The sequence below is a fragment of the Anastrepha ludens genome, chromosome 6 (assembly GCF_028408465.1).
Source record: "Anastrepha ludens isolate Willacy chromosome 6, idAnaLude1.1, whole genome shotgun sequence".
NCBI lineage: Eukaryota > Metazoa > Arthropoda > Insecta > Diptera > Tephritidae > Anastrepha > Anastrepha ludens.
Window position 1 is genome coordinate 52,247,590 of NC_071502.1, and position 20,025 is coordinate 52,267,614.

The 20,025-nt window shown below is 34.4% G+C and overlaps 1 long non-coding RNA gene across 1 annotated transcript in view; it reads right to left on the bottom strand.

Moving 5' to 3' along the window:
• Positions 1–222: 222 nt before the first annotated feature.
• The window catches only part of LOC128866982 (uncharacterized), a 40,852-nt gene continuing 21,049 nt past the window's right edge, over positions 223–20,025 (bottom strand). The window contains exons 2-3 of the long non-coding RNA XR_008454978.1: positions 11,209–11,313; positions 223–3,306 (exon numbers count right to left, since the gene is read on the bottom strand). This is a non-coding gene — a long non-coding RNA (uncharacterized LOC128866982). The remainder of the gene's footprint in view (positions 3,307–11,208; positions 11,314–20,025) is intronic.

The window sequence follows — 20,025 nt, forward strand, 5'->3', positions numbered from 1 at the left end:
TCCGGAGACGTACGTAGGATTTTTTATTTATATTACATAGTTTTTTTTTTAATCAACAATTTTATGTCGTTCTTTATAGTGAAAATTGTAACTTTTTGTTCAAACGTGCACCATTTCGCGAAAAAACAAAATATCGAAAAAATCCTACGTACGTCTCTTTCTGTTGTTATATAGAAACCAAAAAAATTTTATTTTTTGATCCAGGACAAAAATTAAGGAGTTTACGTCTTCGGCAATGGACCCACTAGAAAAAAAGGCGCCTTAGGAGAACTGCTGGACAGCGGCCATTTTGAAATTAATTCAGACGAAAAATTTTGTATTTGTACTATGAAAGCTATATTATTAAACCTATTTCACAGATTTTCGATTGATTCCTTTGTTGAGTCAAAATAAATTCATAAAATATGCCCATTTTTTGCGCTCTAGACCAGCCTCCCCCCTTAACCTGCTGACGTCCTCGGTTAAATTTCACCCAATCACTTTTTTAGATCTGCATAAATGCGGTGCGTACCAACTACTGAGGGCTTATTGCATGAATTCGACGAGTAAAATCGGCATTGCTAAAATACAGCTAACGGTAGCTGCCAGAGCCTATCAAACATTTTGTGGGGCGACTCATACCCCAGTGTGTGTCTACCTAGGTATGATTGAGAAATACTTATTTTGTGTAAGAAATTCTCAATATGTAAAAGAAGTTGAGAATAATATCATAACACGCTTAGAAACTTTATTGTATTTGTGCTCTTGCTGTTGTTGTTAGAGTAGCACATTTTACATACATTTACGGTTAATGCTGCTGGAATGACAATCCTTGGCCGGTTATCAATCCGGGTTGATCTGGTAACGAAGAACGGACCGTCTTCTCTTTGATTGTTTAGGTTCTTGATGTAACAGCGTCAAAATCCCGCATACATATACGAGGAATGCTGATGAAGTGACACCGGGTCGTGCCGGTGTCGTGGGAATGGTATTATGTCTGGAAGTTTCTTTTGCTTTCGTTTATTCTTCCTCTTCACAAATAAGTAATTCACCTCACTTTTGTTTGTATATTCTCGGAGCCGACGTCACAGCGAATTCGGAAGGCGCAATCTCTTATTCTATAACTCTTGAATAAACTCTTTTTAAATTCGCTATAAAAACAGTGAGCCATATATTTGTATACTATTGGCGTTAAATTCGCTTACATTCTCACAATGTTTTTTCGTATCATAAATATAAATAAAAAAGATAATGGTTTCTATTTATTTTTTCCCCATAGATTTATATTTATTTTCTTATTCAAGACACAGAAATGTTAGTGGTTGCCAAAATAACCAACTACGTAAATATGATTCTCAAGGATTTTTTAAGTTTCACGCTTTTTATAACATTATTCTCGAGTCATTAGGTCTAGTGGGTAGAATTTATCAATCAATTTCTGGTAAGTATCGAAACTGTTTAGTAGAAAATGCTATTTACAAGACTGATGTACAATAAAATCTTAGTTAAAAAACATATTTTTATTGAATTTGACTCTCCAGCTGCAAGTGAAACGGAAAATGAGCGTAAATTTCAGTCACCAGACCAAATGTCCGGTAGGTAAGAATATTAAAAAAATTATGAATTTTAATATACGGAGGGGCCGGCGCTTCATTATTGTAATGACCATGTCTTTATATTTTAACAAAAAATGAGAGACTATTGCCGATGATGCTCGGAATGTCCCCACGTTGTCGACAAAGAAGGGCTGTCATATCAACAGCTTTCCCCAAATATTTATAGGGAATATGTTCGTGCTTACAAAAACAACATGTCTTAAAGAGTATTGGTTTTAACGTTTGTTTCTCACGGTATCAACTCCAATGATCCCACACGACAGTAACGAATTCGCTCGAAGTGACTTCACTGTAACAGTTTTTTTCTTGCTGATGGTGATGTCAAATGCCCTGTTTCTTCGTTGATGCCTGATTTGCTTGTTTACAAAATTGAAATAGCAAAGACACAACTCATGTAAATGTTAATCTTGCTCCATGCGACTCATCCAAGGTGAATTGATTCTATCAACCTTGGGACTAAACTTTTATGTTTTTACTTTGAAAACACCTTTCGTTTTATATGCTTTCAATAGCAATAAATATTTTTAGATATAAATATTCACTTATAAATATTTTTTTAAAACTTATTTTGTGAAATGTTTTATTTTTCCAATGAATTTTCTTTTCTTAGGGCTCGTTGGTTGAAAAAATATAAAAGTGCTCCGCTTCTTTGTTGTTGCATTATTTGATTATTTACATTTTCGATTGAAAGTTGACAATCAAGCAGTCGAATTGCAAAATCAAAATAAATATTGTTGATCGAGCGAAGTCGAATCTATTAAAGGTGGTATCAGCAAATCAGCTGATTTGTATTTTTTTTCGCCGTGTCCATGTGGCTGTCAGAATTAAACAAGGCGAATTCATTATTTGCTTTCTAATTTGCCAATCAAACGTACAAAACATTGTTGTTGCTGTAGTGCCAGCACCTTTAATGAATGCGCCTTGGATCGAGCGAACTCACGTTCACGCCTTGACCACGGTTATACAGAAAACTTTCAGGGTGTTACATAAATATCGATAATTTGTTTCGATAAAACGAAAATTTTCAACTCGATGTACAATAGTTTTTTCTTAAAAATGACATTGAATCATTAAATTGTGCAGAAAAATAAAACTTAGAGAGAATAACGCAAATCCTTATTTGAAATAGTATCTGAAAAATATTTAGCAATTAGTTGCAACGATGTCTCGGAAAAATAGCAAAGTACCTTTGGATGCATAGAATCAAAGTAATCGATGTATTTTTTACCACTAGCACATCCCAATAGAAGTTATTTTAACAGAAAACATGGATTCTGTTTCAGTGTTTTAGAATTAATTGATATTACCCCGCATACAATATGCGCGAAAGGAAGGCAAAAAGAAGTGACTGGTCACTGGACATCCACACTATTTTATTACAAAAAATAAAGAATTCAGAAAATCGCTTTTGAGCTTCTGAAACGAAAGGTGCTTCTATTAACCTTACTGACAAATGTTTTTTGATTTGATATCTCGCTTAGTTTTCGAGATATTGAATAAAAAAAGGCTGGAATTTAGAATAATGTATATTGGGCAATTTTTGGCAAACTATTATACACTCACATGCGTGTTTTTACTTATTTTTATCCTTATATTCGAATTATTTTTATTAAAATAAAATACAAATGCATTTGTCCATACAGTCACTGTCCAATTTTAAAGCCGAATAAGAAGAAGATTGGAATGACAACAGTATGGTGTTGCCGGATGCCTGCAAATGAAACAAAAATATGAAAAAAATAAGTATTTAAGTTTAGTGTTAATGTTGGGGATGGGGGTTATTGTGCCTCCTTACTACATACACGCATATGATGTTTTAATTTTGGGTGCACTGGTTTTAAGGGGATAAGGAGTTCTACCCAAAAATACTGTGTTAATTAATTTAATTTTATTTTAATTACTTTATTATTTTTTGAGATATGCTTAATATCATTGTTTTTAAGTTTAAATGAGTTGTATGTTTTTATTTTCAAAATTATTTCTCAACTTAAAATTACAGCATAAAATACTGCAGTTTTACAATGAACCTTCTACTGAACATCCCTACATACGAACTTTGTTTTTATTTCAAGTGTATGGCAACACCAACTTTTCGCTAAATTAAAGAAATTTAACTTAAATTACTTAAAAACTATAAGCCTCCGGCAGGTTCGGCTTTCAGTTTTAAGATGGGGATACACCCCTCTATACCTCCCTTTTAACCTTTTTTTTTCAAAGCGATATACATTATACTAAAGTTTCCCAAAAAAAAAAAAAAAATATAATGAAAGAAACATCTGTAATAATTTTTTTTCGTTTCAATGATTTTTTCCGGATTTTATGTATGAAAAGTAATTTAAAAAATTCTTCGAAATATTACACAAGTTAAAAAATATCCAATATAAAATGTCTTTTTTTTATATTTATTTTTTTTTGGAAATTTAAATTTCCCGCCTATTCAAGTTCTGACTATCAAAAAGGCGAATTTTCATGTGTTTTATAAAATTTCGAAACTACCGCCAATATTTCTTATTATAACCGTCATGCAAAATATTAATTGTAATTAAACTATAAACTGTCATTAAATGCGGTTATCAATATTTTCAACACGATATTTTTTCACCCCACTTTACACCCTGACTTAGAGAATTTCAATATCTTTGAATCTTTTCATAAACTGATTAGCAGTGAAGATAAAGATATTTCTTTTTTGGAAGAAATAACCTTAATACCTTCGCGTAATTCACCACCACCAACATGTTGTGGGCCCCCAATGTCCGTAGAAAAGTCCTCTGAAAAGAAACTTGGTTGGATATGGAGATGTTCATCAAAAGGTTCAAAGAAGAAAGGATCTAAGTCATGTCGTACGATAGTAAATCCGAGTATTGGTACCTTTTTTGATGGTACTAGCTGTCGCATTTTCTTGCGAGAAGTCCTCGCAATCATCATTTGTTTCGTCATCGAGATGAAAATCAGTGATGTGTACGAGAACTCACTGTCTTGGCGTCAATCGAATGATGACTCCCAAATCAGTTGGCACACAATTGTCGATTGCTTCAGCTATTGTCGTGAAATAGCTGAAGTCATATCATCACACACTGATGTTGTATTCGGGGGCGAAGGTAAAACGGTCCAGATTGATGAAACGTTTCTAACAAAACGAAAATACAATCGTGGTCGTATTATCGAGCAAATGACAATAACTGTCCTCGGTTTATATTGCAAGGAAGATAAATCTGGTATTTTCTTTAAAGTAAATTCGAAGAGCAAAAAGGAATTATGGCCGTATATCCAAAAGTATGTTGATCACAATACTTCTAGGCAATGTACAAATAGTGCAAAACAGTATCAAGGAATTGAGCAAATGTTTTCTTCCTCAACTGTTCATTTGCAGACAAACCATAGCAAAGGAGAATTTGTGAACAAATCTGATGAGACAAATACGATCAATGATTTGGAGAACCAAAACAGATTGTTGAAAAAAAAGTATTAAAGAACACCAAAACTTCTTCATCAATATATGAGTTTATATTAGTACAGAAAGAATGTTTTAAACAAATTTGGTGATAAAGGTTCCCGAATCATGCAATTCCTTTTAGACATCAAAAAATTGTATCCAGGAACTGTGGACGGCGAAGTAAAAGATGGATTGACTTTGAAAGAAATCGATCCTCCTGCATTACAACCAGAAGTTGAAGTTTTGCTTCCCCCAGCAAAACGGCCTCGCCTGGAAACTAATGTAGAAGAAGACGATGATGAAGATATTGATGCAACATTTGAATTACTCTCATCTCATTCTGAGACATTGCCAGATGATTTTTATTGAAGTCTGAGTTTTAACACGTGTCAAAAGAGTTGAGAATTTTTCATTGGATTCATGATAAATATTTGTATTCTTCATTACAACAATTGATAAACTAATATAGTTGTCTTTTTTCCCCATCCATATCGTAAAGAAAGATAATACAATAAACGATGATAAAACACATCAATCGATGATAAAACACATCGATCGATGATAAAACACATCTCGAAAACTAAACGAAATATCGAAAAATTTTACTCCTATATTTTGTCTTATCTCGCCGAATTCTATCGAAACTGAAGAAAAAATGATTATTATTATTATTTTTTATTTAATATCTCGAAAACTAAGCGATATCAAAAAATTTTATTCTTTCATTTCGTTTTCTTTTGTCGAGTTCTATAAGAATCCGCCCTTAAATTGCGGCGCCACGGAAACAGCAGTATTGCCTAGATTATTACCGTAAAGGGCACTTCATGGATTTAAAGAACAAATTGTATAATAATAAATAAAGAACCACAAAAATATTTGAGCATTCTTTGTCTGTGTAATTTATCAAAAAAGTCAATAGGGTTGCGTCACCATGCATCATATGGTTTAGTTCTCGCTCTGCAATACACTGTGGTTCTGCACACAAAAATTGTATAGATTTTTATTAACAATATTTTTAAATTATCGGCAATATTCACCGATTTTTTTGTGTAAATACTGTTGAAATGTACCACAATGTGTAAAGAGAAAGTGAAGTTTGACACTTAAGTGTATTTTCTTTAGTGTATTTGAGTAATGAAAACAGCCATATTTTAAAACTGTTATTTAATAACTTTCGAATGGAGAAAAAAATAATTTCGATCCTTGAGATTTCGATTGGTATTCCCTAGACTTTTTTTGACAATTTTTTCCAAGAGCCCAATAAATGTACCCTTCATTTGTTGTAAGGACATGCGTATTAAACAATTACTCGCCATGCAGCGTAACACTACAAATGCACACTTTTATTTAGAATTTTTCCAATAGCAATCTAAATGTATTTCAGGTACAATATAGTTCTAATTGGATATTCTCCTGCCATTGACCGTGTTCTTTTTTTGCCTTCATCATACAAGTGATCACGTGTGACCTTTCAATGAGGAAATGATAAAATGGAAAAACAGCAGCTGTCGCGAACACAGCGGCAATAGTAGCAAAGCAACCCCAAAACACACTACGATAAAAACTGGTTGTTCACTAACGATGCGTCAGATATCCTTTGAGAAATAAATTTCGTGCGCGCTTTTAAACGTATTGCAAGTACGCGAATTCCCGCAGGTAACGTTTTTGGCGCGCATTAAAATTTTTTTTTTTTACACATTTCTCATTTTTTAAGTAATGTTTCATGAAATATGTTGATACGCCCGCAATTTCTATAGGAGAGAGAAAAAGACTGACTGGTTGTAAAAGATTTTCAAGTGACAGCAAGTCCCTATCTCGCTCCCACATAGGTTGCAGAACGTTATTTAAGAAACATTCTTTCAATTTTGTTCAAACACAAATATTCACTTCACTAAAAAAATATCCAAATTTGCTTTCATTTGATTTAATTGCCACGCATTGAAAACACAGACAACTAGCACACACATTATAGCCACGTCGTCTTTCGAATGTAGTCGTTTCCAAGGCAATAAAAGCCACAACTTTGGGGACTAATTAGCATGTATGTGCGCCCCAAATAAAACCACCAAACGACTCCACTGTGCAGCTGCAAATGACGTTTCAAAACGTGAAATGCGGACATGAAACGGAAAAACGAACGTTGAACGAACCAATGAGCGCACAAACGCGCGCGTTTTTTAGTCGAATAATGCTGACACATATATATATGTGTGTGTGTGTATGAGTGTGTGTGTATGAGTGTGTATGCTCGGTGTTTAGTGCCTACGATGCGAAGAGAGGCGCGCACAAACGGGCGCAGCGCGATGGCTCTTTGACGATGACAACGCATATGAACAGCAACAATACGGTGGATCTTCTTATCGGGAGCGCGAGTGACGGGGAAGTTTTATGAGAAAAGTAAAGAAATATAGCAGCAAATATTGAAGAGCTCAGCTCGCGCGTATCTAATTCAAATTTGGAATGCACGGAAATTTTAAACTATGTTGCTCAGAGAAAGCAAGGAATTTATGAAAAATTTAATGATGCATACACATTTTCTAAAAAAAAAAAAAATAAAGACAACATATAATTAATAGTTGGAAATGCCATTTAATTTTCGAAAACATATCGCGGAAAAATCTAATTCATTGTGGAGTATTAACTATGTGTGAACATTTTGAAATTAATCGTATAGATAACACATTTTCAAGTTACCACTGACAAAATTACTTTTTAAAATAATTCTTTAGTTTTCTAAATCATCTAAGTTATCTTCCTTTCTTTTTTGTTCAAAGCACGAAATTAAATTTGCCTTTGATACATGGCGCCGCGTGCTAAAAAAAAAAAAATACTAATTTGCTGTTACTAACTCTCTACTGTACTATTATGTAGAATCGGCGGGCGATATAGGCGGAAGCGCTATTTAACTTCGAGTAGCACATTGCGTAATCATGATTTCTATGAAAAGCTAAAATGTGTCATCACTCTCATCACTTCCTTCTTATGCGCTTCTTCGTCGCTTTTCAACGTGGAGTTCACTCGTTGTTTCTATGTTGTGCCTTGTCAGAAATTAATCAACAAAAACCATTCATCTTCGGCATGAAGAAATGTGCTTTAAATTATCGCTTGCAAAAAATTTTTACGTAATAGTGACTCACAAGTGAGAAGTTCAAATTATAAATTAGCTATTCAACGCTGCCAAAGTAATTTAATCCAGAAGTATGTTTCACAAAAATTAATCAAATAAATGTCCTTTGAAGTTATGATAATACGTATACTTGCTCCATTCACATAAATTTCAAATTCTCAATTCTTTGCCCTTTCTTTCAACTCCTTTTGCTTCAACACATACACACACACACGAGATATTTTATATATCAATTTAATTTACACGCCAGTTTTTTTTTCTTTTTTTGTTTTTAACTGTTCAAAAACTTCAAGCGGAAAGTTTAAAATCGACCCATTCCGACCATCAACATCAAGTAAGCGCGCACAGCAACGAGGAACCCAACTGCGACAGCTCTGCTACTTTCTGTCAACCACAATTTTTTTTGTGTGTGATTTTATTATTCACACTTTGCATTTTCTTTCCTTCAACTGCGATTTTATGCGATCGACACGAATAAACGAACCGTATACTACCACGAACAACGAACGAATGAATTGTGAAACAGAAAAACGAGACAGAAATGCGTTCTTCCAAAAAATCAACCTCCACTTCAAACTATTGCCCCGACCAAGCCAGACGAGCGACCATACGACCATACGACCATACGAAGACGCCAGCAACGCAGACAGGGGTAATATACTGGCTGTGGTTCGCTCTGACAACTACATAACCAATTTGTATTTGCGTTGAGTATTGCTTTGCTGAAGTACTGGGAAAGCCAAAAGTTTTGTTCCTACTGCGTCGGTTACATATTGCGCACAGAGAAGTTACTTCTCGGTTTACATAAGCAGATTTTTTTATAGGAGAGGAAACCGAAGGGGGGCGGCAGCGCAGTGTGTAGTCGTCGTCGTCGTCGTCGTCATCGTTGTTAGAGCAAGAGAATATGAGAGGTAGTGGAGATTGCTTGCCTTTTATTATATAAGCAAAAAAGCTTTCATCACATAATTTCTGGTTGCTATGTGTGCGAGGGTTTTGGGTATTTTCGTTGTTTAGAAAGGGTATAAAGGGGTAAGAGAAACGCTTGCGCTGGATAGCTATTTAGGCAGCGCTGTTGTGCAGACAGGGGAAATAGTTGAGACGTGCGACTTGGAGCTTTTTGTGTTCTGCAGCTCGCGTTGTAGTATATGTAGTTTCAAATGTTGATAGTTTTGCTAGTTGTAGCTGGCTTTCTTGTTAATTTGCAGCTTTGGCTGCTGTTGGTTCTCATTTTTATGCTCTTGCAGCGCCTCAATTGTAATCTGGCTAATATAGTAGTGGTGAAAGCTTTGCGCTGCTAAAATCAGCAGTAGCAGCAACAATTGTGTGGTTGCCCAGCAAATCGACATGCATACATAAAGACAATTATATGTATATACATACATACATTTACATAAAAGCGTACTGGTTTATTATACTTACATATGTACATAGACACATATGTATTCGTATATGTACACACATACATATGCGCATAAACAAGTTGAGCAAGTTTTGTCGTTGACACACATTTTCTACTGTTGGACCGCCAGTGCTGCTCTTGTTGTTTTGTTGCTTTCCCACTGCTGCCACCGCCATCGTTTCGTTGTAGCACGAAAAGTTGCTAGCTGTATCGCGTTGTGGAGCAGTGGGGCACTTGGCCCATGTAGGGGCTACTATGCTCCATGTATGAATGTCTGTATGTTCGTTGTTTGCGGCTGGTTTGTGTTGCTACAACTTTTTCTTGCCTGTTTGCGGTGCTATCGAAGCGATGGGACGTTCGTTTCTGTTTTTTTAAGGAAATTTCCACTACTCTCTATTCCAACGGTGTTGTCATCTTTGCTGTTTCGCTTTTTGTTTTTAACTTCGAAGTAAATGCGGAAACTACAATATGTTTTCGCTTTGGAAAAAAATGTATGCATACAATAAAAAAGGGAATAAGATTTGCTGGGCCTTAGCAGCCGTGCACAGGAAATTTTTTAATTGATTTTCGATTTTCTATTAACATTTCGAAATTGGGTAAAATGCGAGCAGCAAATCTGGCTTGGCTTCCTCCGGAATTTATGTATGTGAATATTCTATCAATTTGGAATAATTTAGTTTGGAAATTGCTTTGCCCTACTTTTTGCATCTAACAGTTCAATTTGAGGAAATTCTAGGTTAAAACTAGGGCAGTGATCAGTATTAAGGGGGAATATACATACATATGTAGCATGTGAGTATATATTTAAAAAAATTTCGAATGTTTCAATTATCGCATAAATATTTCAAAATTTATTAATAGCATAGTAGAGACGGTAAGAACATACACACATATACATACATATGTATGTATGTATACTCAAACTAAATGGTACTTTCCGTACGCTTTTTGTGCAAAAACAATTAAAACTAAAGTAGCAATTATCCTCAGGCGAAAAAATTAAGAATAATACCTACATATGATTATACTCGCACATAGTTGTCGTATGTTCATTTTGTGAGCTCAAATACGAAAACTAAATATTTTTAGGTCACTAAAGCAGTTTAAATCTATGTAACGTGTAACGGTTCTATGACGAAGAAAAAAAAAAAAATTGTTACTTCTAAAAATAAAAACTTCCGTTTATTATAAGATAATTAAAAACACCACAAGAATTATCAAGTATATTCTGCGTATTTTGGTTGGAAATAAAATTTTATTGATAGTTATGAGCATCTTTTCCTCAAATTCGAAAGAAAATATCTAATTAAAAAATAAAAAATATCATTTATAATGGACCTGCAAAATATGCACATATGTATATTGTAGATATGCATACAAAGTATATATGTACATATAAAAATAATATACGAACTATAAAAGTATTTCTAATTCCGTTATAACGAAAAACTTTAGATAGACTACAATTTGTGGATTTTTTCCGATTTCTTACTCAATTATTGTCTTTTCCTTTTTTTAACAAATTTCAAAAATATCTGGTTTAGTAAAAATTATTTTATTATTCTTCTTGTTTTCACCGTGAAATATTTACGTATTTCCAAAAAAAAAAAAAACGAAATAAGAATTAGTAATGCCAATTAATTTATAATACCTCCTTTTGAATGCTGAAAGTCCGATGTCCCTTAATTTCTGCGGGTTCCTGCTTGTCTTGCCGATAATTTATCCATAACAGTATTTATGATTCCAAATATTAGTTCTGAAATGAAAGAAGAAATAATTTGATTACTTTAAGCACTATTTTGGGATATTTAAAATATATATGATTTGTTAAAAATATTATCTATGTATGTACAACTACATGTATGTATGTGTACATAAACATCTGTTAAAATTTAAATCAAAATAAAGAAGAACGACAATTGAAATTCCAAATAAAATATGGTAACTATGCTCTACGAAATTCGAAAGACACGTTTAGATTTTGCGATAATACAAATGTTTCATACTTAAAGTACAAGAGAGGGGAATATAAGAAGACAGCGGAGAATAATTTTACTCTCCATTATATTAGAGAGAGACAATATCATTCGTTGCTTTCGATCAGTTGGCAAAATCTCACAAGTATTTTTCAACCTTCTGAAATTTCGTTTACGAATGAAAACAAAAGTTAAAATGGATTATGGCATTTGGCAGTAACTCAGTGAAGAAAAGTCATTTCGCTATTTGCATTGCATTTCATTGCTTAGCTTTGGTTTACACAAGACAATTCTCTGAAGACATTTGGAAACACGTATTAGCTAAAAAAACAGAAATTTTTTCAATATAGTGCACGATGTAGAGAATTCAGAAGGAGTAGCTGGGGCTCTTTCGAGGCACCTAATAAAAACGGCAATACTGCTGCACTGATGACAATTTGCAACACTGTTGCAATTGCTCAACTGATACTTTTCTGATGTTCGGTAAACAAAAAATTTTTGATGCCGATTTATTTGTATTCGCGCGCAACATTTCCCGAATTTTCGACACTTCGAACGTGATGCTGTTGCCAGAATTTTACATCGAACAGGATACTTTCACAAATCATGCAACACTGCGGTTGTGATTGAAGCTCGAACAAGCCCCCGCTCTCAGCTTTTTCGAATGAATCAGCTCATTGGCCGACGTAATAGGGGATGTGACGGTGGTTTAAGAACTGAGATTGTGTTGGTGATATAAGATCAACGCAGTCATCGCTCATGTTACTTCGTTGTCGTCTGAATAGTATCTATGGTCTGAACAGCGACTGATTGGAAGAGCGTGAGAATGCGTATGAAATAAGCGGACATAATTCTGTTGCCGAACCCCCTATGAAGTGCCAGCCAAAGTTACTCTCACAAATTCACTTTTATGCAACCGCCGTTAAAAATCTGTTAGCCAATACTTATACATAATTTTACTTATGTAACTTAGGCCAACCTCTTAGACCAGCATGACGTGTTTCTGGTTAATCTAAACTCCACTTATCCTAGAAAACATAGAGAGCTGTAGGCTTTCGATTCCTAACTTATGTTTTTACCGTAAAGTGAGAACCATGGTAGAATCATATACATTATATATTTTCTATGGTTCCGTGAGGGAGTAAAGGGCCACACTCACACTGAGACCTGCTGCTGCCATATAATTTTTTCTTACTTATTTTAAATAAAATTCCTCCAAATATGTTAAACAAAATTGATTTTTCGTAGAAATGTAAAACATTTGGAAACACACCAAAGCCAAAATAAAGGCAAAGCAAACAAATCAAATAAACAAAACATTGTAAACATGAGCGGTCCAAAATATCGCTGCTGCGATGTTGATGACATCTCGAATAACCTCTGAGTTTTTATGAAAACTAAGTAAAATCAAAGTTTTGGCTAACAGAGGTCTTACTGTCTGTGATTTGCTAGGGTTTTCATTTGAGAAGAGGAAGGATATCCCAAAATTTCCAAATTGAAATAAATTTCTCCGAATTCGGAGCTTTTTTGTGATTACGTTTTGCTTTCTTTACCGAATTACAGCGAAACGTAGCCGATGTGGCCATTTATGTAGGTTAAATCATTTGCCAAATTTATCTAAAAATCATATACACTGACGAAGCCAATGAGAGTTGTGAATGTATTAGTTGTGAATGTATTAGTAAACAATTCTGAATGCCTTGCTCTTGTCTTTGCAAAACTGTCCCAAGCAAAATGAAAAATTGTGTGCCTCCATGGATTTTGTTTGCTTTTACGCGGCTGTAAATACCTGTAAATCAAACTAACACTTGAGAAAATTTTCTCTTTGATCGATCCTAGTCGCTAGAATAGGGAATCTACATATCTATGCCCCTCTATGTGCAGATATTCATACACTCATACATACCTATATACATATGTATGTTCAAATACACTGTCAAAGCTGCAGCAACAACTAATCACATTGTAAAAAAATCATCTGATCCGCACACAAACTCCCAGCTACACATGGACGCAAAGTGGCACAGTGGGTTAAATGAATAACTCAACTATTAACGGTGGGCGAAAAGGCGATGGGAAGAAGAAAAGCAACAACTCAAAAGCTGCAAAATGAAATGGTAGAAAATACAGTAAGTAGAGTAAGTCAAAGAATCACAACAATGCGGGGAAAATACACGGGTATATGTAGGTGATGGTGATGCAGAAATGCAGTGTCACAAGCACAAGAAAACGCAACTACTAGGAAACTTGTTGTTTTGTTGCTTGTATGAGGCTAATGTGAATTTGTTGTAGCTAAAAGTGGGCCATGCACAGGTTGCTTTGGCAGGAGAACTGGTTGAGTGTTCCACACTGAAAGTGGGGCAAAATAGCTTATTTATGCATACATCCACATATAGATATACATAAGTATATGGGTATATAAATACGTATTTATGCATAGACGTAAGTACCCTTTAGGGAAATTCTTTAGTATATGCTTTACTAAGGAATTCGGAACCATTACGAGTTTCTATATAATAAATATTTCTTATCTTCTTCATAAGAGTTCAAGGAGTATTCGAGGGAATATATGTATGTATGTAGCTGTCATTCCGAATGGATCAAATTATTTGATTTGATACGAGCTGGTAGAGGCAGAAAAGTGGGGAGGATGACTTTGACTTGAGTATTTGAATTTCCACTGCCGTTAATGTATACGAAAAAAACGAAGAAATGACTTTTTAAAATTGTCCGAAGTTTGCTAGAAATATAGTATACATATGTATAAAATCTACAATTATAAAATTATTTTACATTTTGTTATAAAAGTAACAGGAATTGGTCATTTAAAACAAAAGTTTAAAATGGTTGTCAAAATTCAAAAATAGGGCAAGCGGTAAATTAAAGGCCGTTCAGAGGTGGCATAAAATTGCAACACATATATACATATATGTAAATACATACATACATATAAGTTGTGACATAATGTTTTTAGGCCAGGCTTTTCTGCACGGCAATGCCAAGCATCAATAGATATCAATAGATGAACGAGAATACAACACAAACGAACACTCGATTAACTACTTACGATATCTGCTAGCGCAGCATGGTGCCCCATTTGTATTGTTGGTTGGTGAGTAGAACCTGCTGCCGCTCTATGAGGGACAATCATGGGAACATAATTTGCAGCGTTACCGTAGCAAATAGCAAAAGGAGCCTAAGAACTTGTTTTGCAAGTGGTGGTGAGTATTGTTGTTGGTAAGCATAAGGTGTAAATGAAGTGCATCAAATAGAAAAATTAAAAAATAATTACAGCACACAACTGCAAAAGAAACAATTGCTTTGTGAGAACAACAACAATCCAGCAGTAGCTACGATTGAGTAATAATGGCAAGCAATGTAATGGATGGGCTGTAGTAACCAAGCCTTTTGGTGTTGCATTACGACTTTGTGCTGCATATTTGTTTGTTTTCTTTCTCTATCAGGAAAGTATGGATGTATGCGAAATTGGGTTACAGGCGCACTTTCAAGATGAAAGCACAGCAACCGTTCAGCAATCAACACAGTAGCAATGACAACAAGTACCGATGGCACAAAGAGCAATAGCTGAATTGATGTAGACTATTTACATACAACTTTTGCGTGATGTTGAAGTTCGCTATACTTTGTCACCACCTCCACTAAAGCGAGGATATGTTAAAATGAATGCTTTGACGGTTTTGATTTAAAATACAAATTTATTTTAGTTGTATTCGATAGGAATAGGCTGGTGTTGTCATAAATTTGCGATTATCAAAACTTTTCAACTTCACAAAGCAAATGCTCCGAAGGATCAATACGTCGTTCCTACGACAGTCGGTACCGAAACGACTTGGATTTATATCCGTCCAAGGACAGCCACCCCAGCAGCATTCCCCGTAAATGTATGCGGAATGTTTATATTGCCAAAACAACAACAACAAGGACGAATACATATAATTTTTTGCATTCGCTTTACAAGTTGGATATCTCATAAAACACGGTTTGCTGCTAAATTTCTGCTCTGTGGTGGGAGCAAAGACGGTTACTGTGCAAGCTGTGTGCAAATTTATCATATGCACCGAGAGACGTTCATGTATTAACACAATTGGGTTAGGGTTGAAATTGAGTTAACCCACTTCTTTTAAATGCCCATGAGCTCGCTTAACAAAACCTAACTTATGTTGGTACACGGACATTCTCGCTTTTAAAACTCACTCTTACAAATAATTCTGCGAAGTACAGGCATCACGACATCTTAATCTGGGTCCTGGTACATCGGAACATTGAAGAAAACGAAAAAGCAGACGAACTGTCAAGAGGGGGATCTGTCATGAGTAACATTCTTGCAGAATCGGTATTCACACCATTGGGTGCAATCAATAATTCAAACTCTTCAAGATACCGACAGATGATGGATCAGGCGGCACGCTAAATTAGCAGAACGTAATGACCCTCTTACAACCATACACAAAAATCAACATTGATAAATATGAAACGAAAGCATGCCTGCAGACTCACGGCAGTGATAATTGGCTTCTGGTCCATACCCAAAATGGGTAGACCTTACAATTTATACTGTTATAGTTGTTATAACCCGGAGAAAAGGGAAATAACTTTCACTTCCTCCGTGAATGCGCTGCTCTAAGGAAGGTGAGTATGTTAACCACTGGCAAACCGCGAAGAGCTGGCTAATATAGACGTAAACAAACTTATAAGGTTTCTCAATTGCACAGACTGGATATAGTCGTCAAAGATAAACCTGTATAGCTTGTTGGTAGGGAGGATGTGGCAACAAAATGGTGCGGAAGCGCTATGGATTCTTGGAGAATCACCACTTTCACCAAGCATGGAAGAAAACACCAAACCAACCGACAGGCATCAGTAAGAAGGACCTATCCAGCCAAATTTAGAAATTTCTTAAGTTAAGTTAAATTAAGAGTAAATATTAGAGTAGGAATATTTTCCACTTGTAAATCTGCCTGTAATAGTTGCAAGTGCTTTTATGCCCCGTCTTATTGCGGATACATAACTTATTTGAATTTTATATTTTATGAAGATAATTTATGAATAACGTTGCTAAATTTTGTACCTTTTTTATACTCTGGTTGGTTGAAAACTTATTGCTACAGTTTTAAGTTGCTTTCGATAAGCCTTTTTTATGGCAAACTTGGTCTCGGGAGGAATGTAATTGCTTTTCGGGCAACCGCTATGAAAAACTTTTTTGTGACCCAGTTCAAATTAATTTCGAACTTAAGGGGACAGGTACCTGTAAAATTTCGAAAAAAAATTTTTTTTTTTCATAAAATGCTAATATACTATAATCCTTTAAGAATATATCAAAAAAATTTTAGAACGTAAATTTAAGTATTTCTTATATTATAGATCGTCAACCGTGATGACTCTATTCTTTGCGTTCGAGCGCTGGGAGAGGTATAGTTCACTGCCGACTTTAGACGCGTTTTTCTCAAAACTATATTTTTCGAAATGGCGTACACGATAACTCGAAAAGTTATTGACCGATCTCCCTGAAATTTTGCACACATCTTTTTTATGATATTACTTTCTATGTGAATTTACAAGTTTTCGAAAATTTTTTGGAAAAAAAAAAATTTTTCGAAGCAAAAATAGTAGTAGTCTCCCCGAAATTGATTTGCTTTTTTTTTGAAGCATTTTATTTCGCGAATTTTAATTTTTCCATTTTTTTTAATTCATATAGAAATCATGACATTAATAAAACCAAAATTTTGGTTTTTTGTATTCAGGTCACTGACGCCGATGCTACAATGTCCGCCCCGCTGAGAAGCCCCGCTGCGCCCTTCCTGGAAGTATTGAGTGTACATCAACCATTTTAAATGATTAAAATAAAAAAAAAATTTATATTATTCTATTGTATAAATAAACTATATGCCAATTTTGGAAAAAATTATATTGACTTCTGCATTTTAAATAATTTTAATGAAAATCAGTGAAAGTATGGCCGTTTATGGGTATCTGTCCCCTTAAATAACTAAAACTGATTGATAAAAAAGTGACAAATGAACCATTTTGAACCATTTTCTTTTACGTAAATCGATACAAATTGTATTGGCGAATATTGGATTTACGAACATTTGAATTTATATAAAGGAAAAGTGAGTTGTGGTTTCTGCTTAAATCTTTTGTTTTCGCATCCTATAAAATTTAGAATTGTCTTCAAATAAAGCAAAGAAGTCTCCAATTCGAAAACTAGTGAACTTAAAATAAATGAACGTGTGGATATACTCGTAGTGGATGAAAAAATTATAGCATCTTGGTTGACGGAAAGTTTAATCTTCTAAGCACAATAGAGTTATTATTAGCTTTCTTCATACTAAAAAAGGCAAAGTGCATACATACATATACATATGTATATGTACATATGTAAATATGTATTATACATTTTATAGTACCGCTCTCTTAATAATGTGAATAATTAGAAATTCGTCATGGCACTTTTTTATGAAAAGAAATTTGAATCAATGACGCCATCACTTGATTTCTATAAAAAATTGACTAGTTTTTAAGGCTACACAGTGCATTTAGTTTATAAATACATACATACAGACATACACACATATATGTATGTATATATATATTTTTATGCATTTGCGCTTCCCACTAATTTTGTAATACCAGCTATCAAATACAAATGGCATGTTTTTGGGATATAAAATAAAACGATAAAACCGCTAAAATGAAAACCGATAAAATTCAAGTAACACAAAATGGGTTTACGGACTAAAGCTATAAGAAATGTGAAAAAATTGTGTAAAAAAGAAAGTAGCAAATAACGTCAAAGAAAAACCAGTTGAACACAATTTTATTACGTTTGCGTGACGAGTTGAACTGCGCAACTAAAGGAAAACAACAAAATGCTTAAAAAAAACAAAAAAACAAATATCAAATGGAAAATAACATTTTCGGTAGTAAGAGTAGTAATGCTCATATACTTACATAACACATACATTTGTACATTGTATGTTGTACATTGTACATACACACATACATATGTACTTATGTAGATATGTATATGCAAAGGTAGCGAAACTCCAAACCTGATATGATGACATACGCGAATTTTAATAATTTGAGATTTTTAAGGCGCGAAAGACAAACTCACAGTTGTACTGTTTTTGTTGAAAATGAGTAGGCTAGAAGACGCCGGTGAGGTGGAGTAGTTGATACGATTGCTTCTACGAAATTGGAGTACAAACGTATACTTACATATATATACATGTTTACATACATACATAAATTTTTTGACGTGAAGGGGAAAAAATTTATTGGTAGACGGCAAGTGATTTCGTAATTTAATAACAAATAAATTTATTCTAAGTTGTGCAAAAGTAATAATGTTGTTATATTTTTCTAATTTTTAAAATTCATCATCGTCATCATAGCTTAGTCTCCGTTGCGGAGCATAGGGCCAAAGTAAAATTTTTCATTTGGTGCGGCGTCTACCTTTTTTACCTTGACACAATTACATTCTGGATGTTGTAGCAGGTTGAGCTCCTACTTATCCAGAATTGACCCCGATATACTAAACATGTGCCCAGCGTGTGAAGGCACCCCGCACGACACTAACCACCTTTTCACATGCCCCATCAAACCCAATCATCTAACATCCCTCTCCCTCTGAACCCAACCTGTCGAAACAGCAAGTTTCCTTGGCCTAAGATGACCAGTGATCTATATAACACTGACAGGGTTAAGTATACTGCTACAACGGCGTCTACCTAAGTGAAGAATCCTGAACAGCTTGGGCAATAATACGAGACCCACACAAGATTGATTACAAACTGATTGCCATAACTCTTGAGCGAGAACCACCATTCAGGTTTCACCACTACACTTTTGCCCAAATAAATATAAGATGAAATGGTTTTGGTTCGACAAAACTAATTAAAGAAATTTCTTACAATAAAAAGTGGTTGCATTCTCGAACGAATTTGATGCTGCCCAACCCGCTGATGATTTTCAAAAAAAAAAAAGCCTGTGATAACCACCAAATCATCAACACACAGCATGAAATGTTTGTATTCAAAATAAAATAAAATAAAGAATTTAGATGAAAATTAAAAATTTACTTTTATTGTATTAGAAAGAGGAAGGATTGACAATTATAAATGGCAAAATAATATCGAACATACGAGTATGTCCACCACGTACGAATTGGTAGATTTTTCATCAAAACTTTCAATCACTTATTGGCAAAATGGCGGATCTTTTTCGTTAATAACGGTCTCAAAGAGAATGGAAAATATCAAGAATTTTATGCAATTGCGATCTGCTTTAACCACTGTAAGTTTTAACGCCATGTTGACGGTCAAAAACTGTTTAGTACAGGAACTTGCCAATCGGATGCTTCTTTAATACAACAAGATTTAAACTACCTGTCGCTTGAAATGACCAAAATAAGCTTTCACTTAATATAAATAAATGTTTTCATGCCACCTTTTCAAAAACTCTGAATG